Source organism: Rhinopithecus bieti, unplaced genomic scaffold (assembly GCF_001698545.2).
Source record: "Rhinopithecus bieti isolate Rb0 unplaced genomic scaffold, ASM169854v2 scaffold_18354, whole genome shotgun sequence".
Classification (NCBI taxonomy): domain Eukaryota; kingdom Metazoa; phylum Chordata; class Mammalia; order Primates; family Cercopithecidae; genus Rhinopithecus; species Rhinopithecus bieti.
Window position 1 is genome coordinate 1486297 of NW_016809835.1, and position 8213 is coordinate 1494509.

The 8213-nt window shown below is 45.6% G+C and overlaps 1 protein-coding gene across 1 annotated transcript in view; it reads left to right on the forward strand.

Moving 5' to 3' along the window:
* Positions 1–4960: 4960 nt before the first annotated feature.
* The window catches only part of NAIP (NLR family apoptosis inhibitory protein), a 49831-nt gene continuing 46578 nt past the window's right edge, over positions 4961–8213 (forward strand). The window contains 1 exon segment of the mRNA XM_017890588.1: positions 4961–5076. The gene's annotated coding sequence lies outside the window, so the exon portion shown is untranslated.

The window sequence follows — 8213 nt, forward strand, 5'->3', positions numbered from 1 at the left end:
TTTCTTTTTGTTTGGAGACAGAGTCTTGCTCTGTTGCCCAGGCTGGAGGGCAGTGGTGCGACCTCGGCTCACTGCAATTTCCATCTCCCAGGTTCACGCCATTCTCCTGCCTCAGCCTCCCAAGTAGCTGGGACTACAGGCGCCCGCTACCATGCCCAGCTAATTTTTTTTGTATTTTTAGTAGAGACGGGGTTTCACCATGTTAGCCAGGATGGTCTCAATCTCCTGACCTCGATATCCACCCGCTTCAGCCTCCGAAAGTGCTGGGATTACAGGCGTGAGCCACTGTGCCCGGCCTTTTTCACTTCTCTTCATGCTCTGTAAACATTAGTGTATTTATATATGTACTTAGAATTTTTAAAAATCAATTTTATTGAGTTATAATTAACATACAGTAAAAATGCTCCCATTTTGAGTAATTCCATGCCTTTTGACACGTGTTCTGTACCCATGCCACGACCACCACAATCGAGAGAGAACATCTTCATCATTCCAGAAGGGCTCCTTTGCGGTCAGTATTCCTGAGGAGTTCCAGCCACCGGTGACACTGATCTGTTTTCTGTCACTGTAGATGAGATTTGTCTGTTATATACAATTTTTAACAATTAAATATGTATGGCTTCTTTTGCTTAGCATGATGTTTTTGAGCTTATTCATTTGTTGCATATATCAATACTTTGCTTCTTTTTACCACCTGTATTTCATTTATGGATACTTTATCCATGTGTTTATCCCCAGTGGACACTGGGCTGTTTCTGATTTTTTGGTTATTATGAATAAAGTTGCTATGAACATTATTGTATAAATCTTTGTGTGTTCATGTGTTTTCATTTTTCTTGGGTAAATATGTAGGAATAGGCCGGGCGCGGTGGCTCACGCCTGTAATCCAGTACTTTGGGAGGCCAAGGTGGACGGATCACAAGGTCAGGAGATCAAGACCATCCTGGCCAACATGGTGAAACCCCGTCTCTACTAAAATACAAAAAAAATTACCTGGGTGTGGTGTTGTGCACCTGTAGTCCCAGCTACTTGGGAGGCTGAGGCAGGGTAATCGCTTGAACCCAGGAGGTGGAGATTGCGGTGAGTGAAGATCATGCCAGTGCACCCCAACCTGGCAATAGAGCAAGACTCCGTCTCAAAAAAAAAAAAAAAAATTCTAGTCTGTATGGCAGCATAACATCAGGTAAAAGTACAGACTAGCCAGATCACCTGGTTAACCTTAACCTCTATGTGCTTGAGTTTTCTTATCTGTAATATGGAGATACAGCAATAGCTGATTTGGACTGTTAAAGGAATTAAGTGGACACATGTAAAGTGCTTAGAATTGTCCCTGGCAAGTAGTAGGCTGCAATATTGTGATATAATAAACATATATATTTGATCTTCATCCAGTTCCTGGCATGGATCTCCAGAAACCCTTGTAATTTCCTGGGTGACAGGGGTGATAGAAACATCTTTTATTAGAATACTTGGTCTTGGTTCCTGACACAAGAGCTTCTAAGACCTTTGGAATCTCCAAATGATAAGAGTGTATGATAATGAGCTAACAGGTGGCTGGGATCCTTTAGACAACTTCAGGATGGCGGCTATGCCCTGAAAGACTAAGGCATGATTAGAGGTCTGGGACTTGCAGCCCCACCCCTTCACCTCCAGAGAGGGTAAAAGGGCTGGAGATTGACTAACCACCAAAGGCCAGTGATTTAACCAATCATGCCTAAGTGATGGCACCTCCATTAAAAAATAAACCGCAGGGTTGGAGAGCTTTTGGTTTGGTTAACCCTAACCACATACCAAGAAGGTGATGCATCTCAAACTGCAAGAAGACAAAAGGTCCTGTGTTCACCTGGGACCCTTCTGGACCTTGCCCTGTGTACCTCTTCCACTGCCTGTTCATCTGTATCCTTTATAATAAATCAGTAAACATAAGTAAAGTTTCTGAGTTCTGTGAGCCATTGTAAGAAATGATCAAAACTGGGATTTTCCTTTCGGAAGCCCCTCTCTCTCGCAAGGGAGAGAGCTGTTCTCCTTTTTCTTTTGCTTGTTAAACCTCCGCTCCTAAACCCACTCCTCGTGTATATCCGTGTCCTTAACCTTCTTGGTGCGAGACGACGAACCCCGGGTACTGACCCCAGACAACAATGCCACTTCATATTGGGGACTTCGTCTGGGATTCCAAGGTTCATTCATTGGAAAGGTGAGTGGAGGAGCGGACCTCAACTCTGTCCTTTGATTTCGAGGCTCTTGGCCTCCATTTTAGAATCAGACCAAACCAAATACTGGGCCGCCTTCTGCTTCTGTGAATGGGAAAACTGCCTTCAACAATTAGCCGTTTAAAAATAATGAGCATGCCTGCCAGCCTTACAAGTCTTGGGGGACAGGCTTGCAGGGGAGAACATGGAGAACCCCCAAGTACCCACGGACTGCTGGGCATATTGGCCATGTTTGAACCAGTTTCCTTTCACGGAGAACCAAGCCGTGGTGTGGGGCTGGAAGAGGTCCTGGAGCAACTGAGGATTTCTGGCTGGGGCTATCTCCTGGTGCCATCCAAAGGCTTCTGGACTCACCCCAGCCTCCGACCACTCTAAGGGGTGTCGGCAACAGGACCTCCAACTTTCCTATCCTAATTCCCTCATTTCCTATCCACGACCACCGTGTCTCCTATCCTCTCTCTGTATGCAGTGCTGCGGGAGTTTTACAGTTCAGGGAAGTAATCTTGTTAGGCAAGAACAAGGAATGCTGTAGTAACCGGGGATATAGCACAGGGGCACGCTGTTGTGATTTTCTAGGAACAGAGGGTCTCCTCCCCCACCACAGTGAGCATCACTCTCTGCCCTTGCTCTGGAAAGCACATGGCATGTCAAGGTCACTCTGCCCTTTGTCATAGTAAGATTCGGGTGGGGTGACCAACCTTCCCCATCGTGCTATGTAAACGTCACACCTGGTCAAACCAACCTGTGGGCTGTAGGCAAATCAGACACCGCCTCCTCAGGCCTGCCTATAAAATCTGGTGCAGTCCACTGCGGGCCGGATTTTCCTTTCGGAAGCCCCTCAGAAGGGAGAGATCTGTTCTCATTATTCTTTCTTTTGCCTATTAAACCTCTGCTCCTAAACTCCCCCAACCCCCAAGAAGGAAATTATTGAACCTGAGGGGGTTGCAGATGCCCATGATTTGTAGTGAACTTGGACAGAAGTGTGGATACCCTGGGCTCCTAATAGTTGTGGCTGGCATCCGAAGTAGGGGGCAGTCTTGGGGGCTGAGCCCCTAACCCGTGGGGTCTGCACTAACTCTGGTTACTTAGCATCAGAATTGAGTAAAATTGTAGGACACTCAGCTGCTGTCTGCAGAGAATTGGTCGATGGAAAACTCATATATTTGATGTCAGAAATGTGAGTAGAGAAATGGTTTTTCCTTTATAGACTCTATGTAAATTTTAATTCGTGTTTTTTGTAATACACAATATTACTGATTCTTAAAAGTATAAACCCAGGAAAATTAAGAAAATAGGAATGTCAAGTCCAACAGAGCTTAAAGGTAAAATAAAATAAAACAGAAATGGGACCAGTAGCACATTTTAACACATTCTTGGAAAGTAGAAACTAAATGGACTAGTAGTCATGAAGGAAGCAGCCCCAGGAAACCGCTTCCTGAGTATGGAGTCTCCTATGAGAGACTATCTGCCCTATGGAGAAGCTTGGAGTAACTGTGGACATGATGCCAGGTAGGAAGGAGGGCTGGAGTGACACGAAGGGCTGAAAATTGAGGGACTAATTGGAAGCCTGTGCGTGGGACAGTCAGCTCCCTCTACCCCATGATCAGAATATTTGACACACAAGTGTTTACCCTGGGGCAAAAAATTAAAGAAGTCTTCCCTGCTGCCCCCAAAATTGAACACATTGCTTTCTCTTAGCTGACCTAGAGAACCAGTGTGGGCACAGTTGACACTATGAAAATAACAGAAAAGAAAGAGCTGTGGGAAATTAGAATTGCTGAAATTTTAAACTACGATTGGAGAGCTGGAATATAAAGGAGAGGACAGCTGGGTGTGGTGGCTCACACCTGTAATCCCAGCATTTTGGGAGGCTGAGGCCGGCAGACCACTTGAGCCCAGGAGTGCGAGACCAGCCTGGGCAACGTGGTGAGTCCCCCATCTCTACACGAAATGAAACAAAAAATTAGCTGGGCGTGCTAGCACACATCTGTAGTCCCAGCAACTTGGGAGGCTGAGGTGGGAGGATCACTTGAGCCCAGGAGGTGGTGGCTGCAGTGAGCTGTGATTGTGCCATTGCACTCCAGCCTGGATGACAGAGCAAGACCCTTAGAAAGTAGGAAAATAATATATGGGAAAAAAAAGTGATCAATTAATTTCTCACCTGAATAGTGGGAATACCAAAAGGAGTAAAAACAGAGTAACAGACAGTAGGAAGTTATCAAAGAAATAATAGAAGGTAATTTCCCAGGCTTGATGGGAGACCCAAGAGTTCAGATTGAAAAGGCCCATTGAATACCCAGCCCAATGAATGCAGAGAGATCTACACGTAGGAGAAAAGATCCTAAAAGCTACCAGAAAGATAGAAACTGTTACTATAACAGAAATAAGACACTAGCACCTTAACTGTTAACCAGTCTCAACAAACTAGAATAAAGGCCGGGTGTGGTGATTCATGCCTATAATCCTAGCACTTTGGGAGGTCGAGATGGGAGGATCGCTTCCGTCTGGGAGCTTGAGGCTGCAGTGAGCTAGGATCGTGCCACTGCACTCCAGCCTGGGCAACAGAGTCAGACACTGTCTCAAAAACAACAGAAACAAAAAAACTAGAATAAAATACTTCTGGTGTGAGACTCCGTAGGTTTCATTACTCCCCTTGGGTCCTGACTGAATCCTGTTGACTCAAGACCTTAGAGCATTTACTGGTAACATGTGTGACTGCGCAATTTGTTTTGCGTTTCAGTTCCTTAAATATTTTCTCACTGCCTCCTATTAAAGGAGGAACAGAGCATTTGTACTTCAGCCTCGTACTTTCCTTCCACTGGCCAGCATTCTCCTCCATTAGACTAGAACTGTGGATCAACCTCAGGTAAATAAATTACCATCTCTGGCTAAGGTGATTTTCTTCTACACCTAAACCTGTGGCCCCTTCTTTGTCTTGCTATTGTTTCTCTCTCTGGAGGCAGGATGGTATGGAGGAAAGAGGACAGACACTGGAGTCACACAGACTTGGATTTAAATCCTAGCTCCATGGCACAGTTACCTCAGTGGCACTCTTAGCACTGTAGTCAAAGAATATTAGACCTGGAAAGGACCTTGGAAATTACTTCTCCTCCCCCAGAAACAGCCTCTAGACTGGCATGATTGACCACCAAACTTTGTTGTGTCAGACAGGATCGATGTCTGCTGGTCTGCTGCAACCCTGTACTCATTCATCTCTGGGGAGGCCTGAAGCCTTGGTGCTGTTCCTTGGCCAAACCTAAATGAAATGTACTAGTCAGTGATTAATAGAGTCCTGTGCTCGGGTGGGAGACAGATCAGGGAGCAGCCTGTTTCTTGTTTCTTTCTTTCTTTTTGGAGATGAAATCTCATTGGCTTTGAACTTCTGGGCTCAAGTGATCCTCCCACTTCAGCCACCCAAGTAGCTGGGATTACAGGTGCATGCCACTGCCCCAGCTTGACTATACCAGCTTGTTGCTGGTTTTGAGCCCTGGTATGCAAGCTAGTGTTGGCTACCTGATCAGAGGAATATAAAAGAGCCTCCGATGAGGTTACGGTTCTCCTCAGACCAAGGTGTCTTGCAGGTATCTAGCTGGTTCATTACTTAAAGATGAAGCACATTTTCCACATCCTTTGTGTCTGCAAAAGGACCCTAGGAACTGGGCCTGGTGTTTCACTTGCCTTTTGGTTTGTTGGAGGTTTTTTGTTTGTTTGTTTGTTTGTTTTTAAATCTATCCTTTACCTTTATTAAAGCCTTACGTGAGTATACTATGCAGAGTTTTCTGAGTCTTTTCAATTATCCAAACCTGTGTAATTGATGACGAGGGTACTGTGAATAGGATCATTAAATTTTTTTTTGTTTTGTTTTTGAGACAGGGTCTTACTCTGTCACCCAAGTTGAGTGCAGTGTCTCAATCATGGCTATATAGCCTCAACCTCCTGGGTTCAAGAGATCCTCGCACCTCAGCCTCCTGAGTAGCTGGGTCTACAGGCACACATCATCACAGCTGCCTAACTTTAAGAAAAATTATTTTTTTGTAGAGATGGAGTCTCACCATGTTGCCTGGGCTGGTCTCAAACTCCTGGGCTCAAGTGATTTGCCTGCCTCAGCCCCTAAAGTGATGGGATTACAGGTGTGAGCAGCTTCACCTGGCCCCAGGTTTTTGTTTTGTTTTGTTTTGTTTTGTTTTTCGAGACAGGGTCTCACACTGTTGCCCAGGCTGTAGTGCAGTGGCACTGAAGCCTGAAACCTCTGCCTCCTGGGTTCAAACAATTCTTATGCCTCAGCCACCTGAGTAGCTGGGATTACAGGCATTGCACCACCACACCCGGCTAATTTGTATTTTTAGTAGAGATGGGGTTTCGCCATGTTGGCCCGGCTGGTCTTGAACTCCTGAACTCAAGTGATCCGCCTGTCCCAGCCTCCCAAAGTGCTGGGATTACAGGTGTGAGCCACTGCACCTGGCCCCCAGTTTTTTACTTTATAATTTAAATGATAGCTAAGGCTTTGGGAGAAAGATGAAAAGTGGGGAAGATTTAGAGCCACCGGTGCCAGGCTGGTTGCTGGGGAATCCCTGTTTGAATTTGCTGAAGTGCTACAACTCTCAATGGGAAGAAAGGGATGGCAATGGAACTTGAATGTGGTTGATGCAGAGAAAAGGAAATAGTTAAATAGATTTAAAAAGAAATCCAGACACAGAGGAAGTCAGCCAAGAATCCAGCTCCCTAGCTGGTTAGGTTGCTTTGGCAAAAATGAAAGTAACTAAAAAAGAGCCCTGCGTTGCCAAATCCAAGTTCCTTCTGTAAAGGGAAGGACCGTGATGCCAAAGGGGAGTTGGGCAGATATTTCTTCTGATGGTAATGTGACCCTCATCTGGTAGGTAATCACCAAGGAAACTACAGTGGGAGGGCATCAAGAGACAACTGAAACAGGGAACTACACAAGAGTTAAGTTTCCTGTGGACTGACAGGGCTTCCTGCAGAACCACTGCTGGACATGATATACATGAATGACAAAGGAGCTCTTTTACTTGTATTAGGTACTGTCAAATGTACCTTCAAATGAATGTACGTGTACACAAGGTGTGCTTGGTCTTCATTAGCTGAATTCGTCGAAGATCTTCAATTAGCTGCAGCTTTTGCTGGAATGTGGTTAGCTGGGCAAATTCCAAATCGGTTGAGCTGGACAAAGGTGGGAGTACATAAAACATATCTTGTAAAGGGGAACTGCCCAATTACACCCATAATTATTAGATGAAATACTCCCTAGAGGTGACTGAAACATTGAGAATGCGAGCAAGCACATTGGGACTGGTTCTATGATGAAACTAAGGTATCCCTTAATTTTATCTCTTTGACTTAAGTGATGATTGATGCTGTGATAAGAGGGCCTCCACCTTTGTGGAGTTTTTGTGTGACCCTACTACTGGGGAAGCAGGATGAAGTGAGAGGCTGTTGAAGATTTACTAGCTCCTTTGCTCCAAATTGTGCTGAATGATGAACAGATTAATATCATTCAAAAGAAAGGAGGCCAGGTGTCATGGCTCACACCTGTAATCCCAGCACTTTGAGAGGCTGAGGCAGGAGGATTGCTTCAGCCTAGGAATCTGAGGCTGCAGTGAGCTAGAATCATGCCACTGCACTTGTACTACAGCCTTGGCAACAGAGTGAGCCCTTGTCTCTTAAAAAGAAAGGAAAGGGCTGGGCATGGTGGCTCCTGCCTGTAATCCCAGCACTTTGGGAGGCCAAGGCGGGCGGATCACCTGAGGTCAGGAGTTTGAGACCAGCCTGGCCAACATGGTGAAACCCTGTCTCTACTAAAATATAAAAATTAGCCAGGCATGGTGGCACATGTCTGTAATCCCAGCTACTCAGGAGGCTGAGTCAGGAGAATTGCTTGAACCTGGAAAGCAGAGGTTGCAGTGAGTCAAAATTGTGCCACTGCACTCTAGCCTGGGCGACAGAGCGAGACTCTGTCTCACTCTGTCGCCCAGGCTGGTTTCAAAT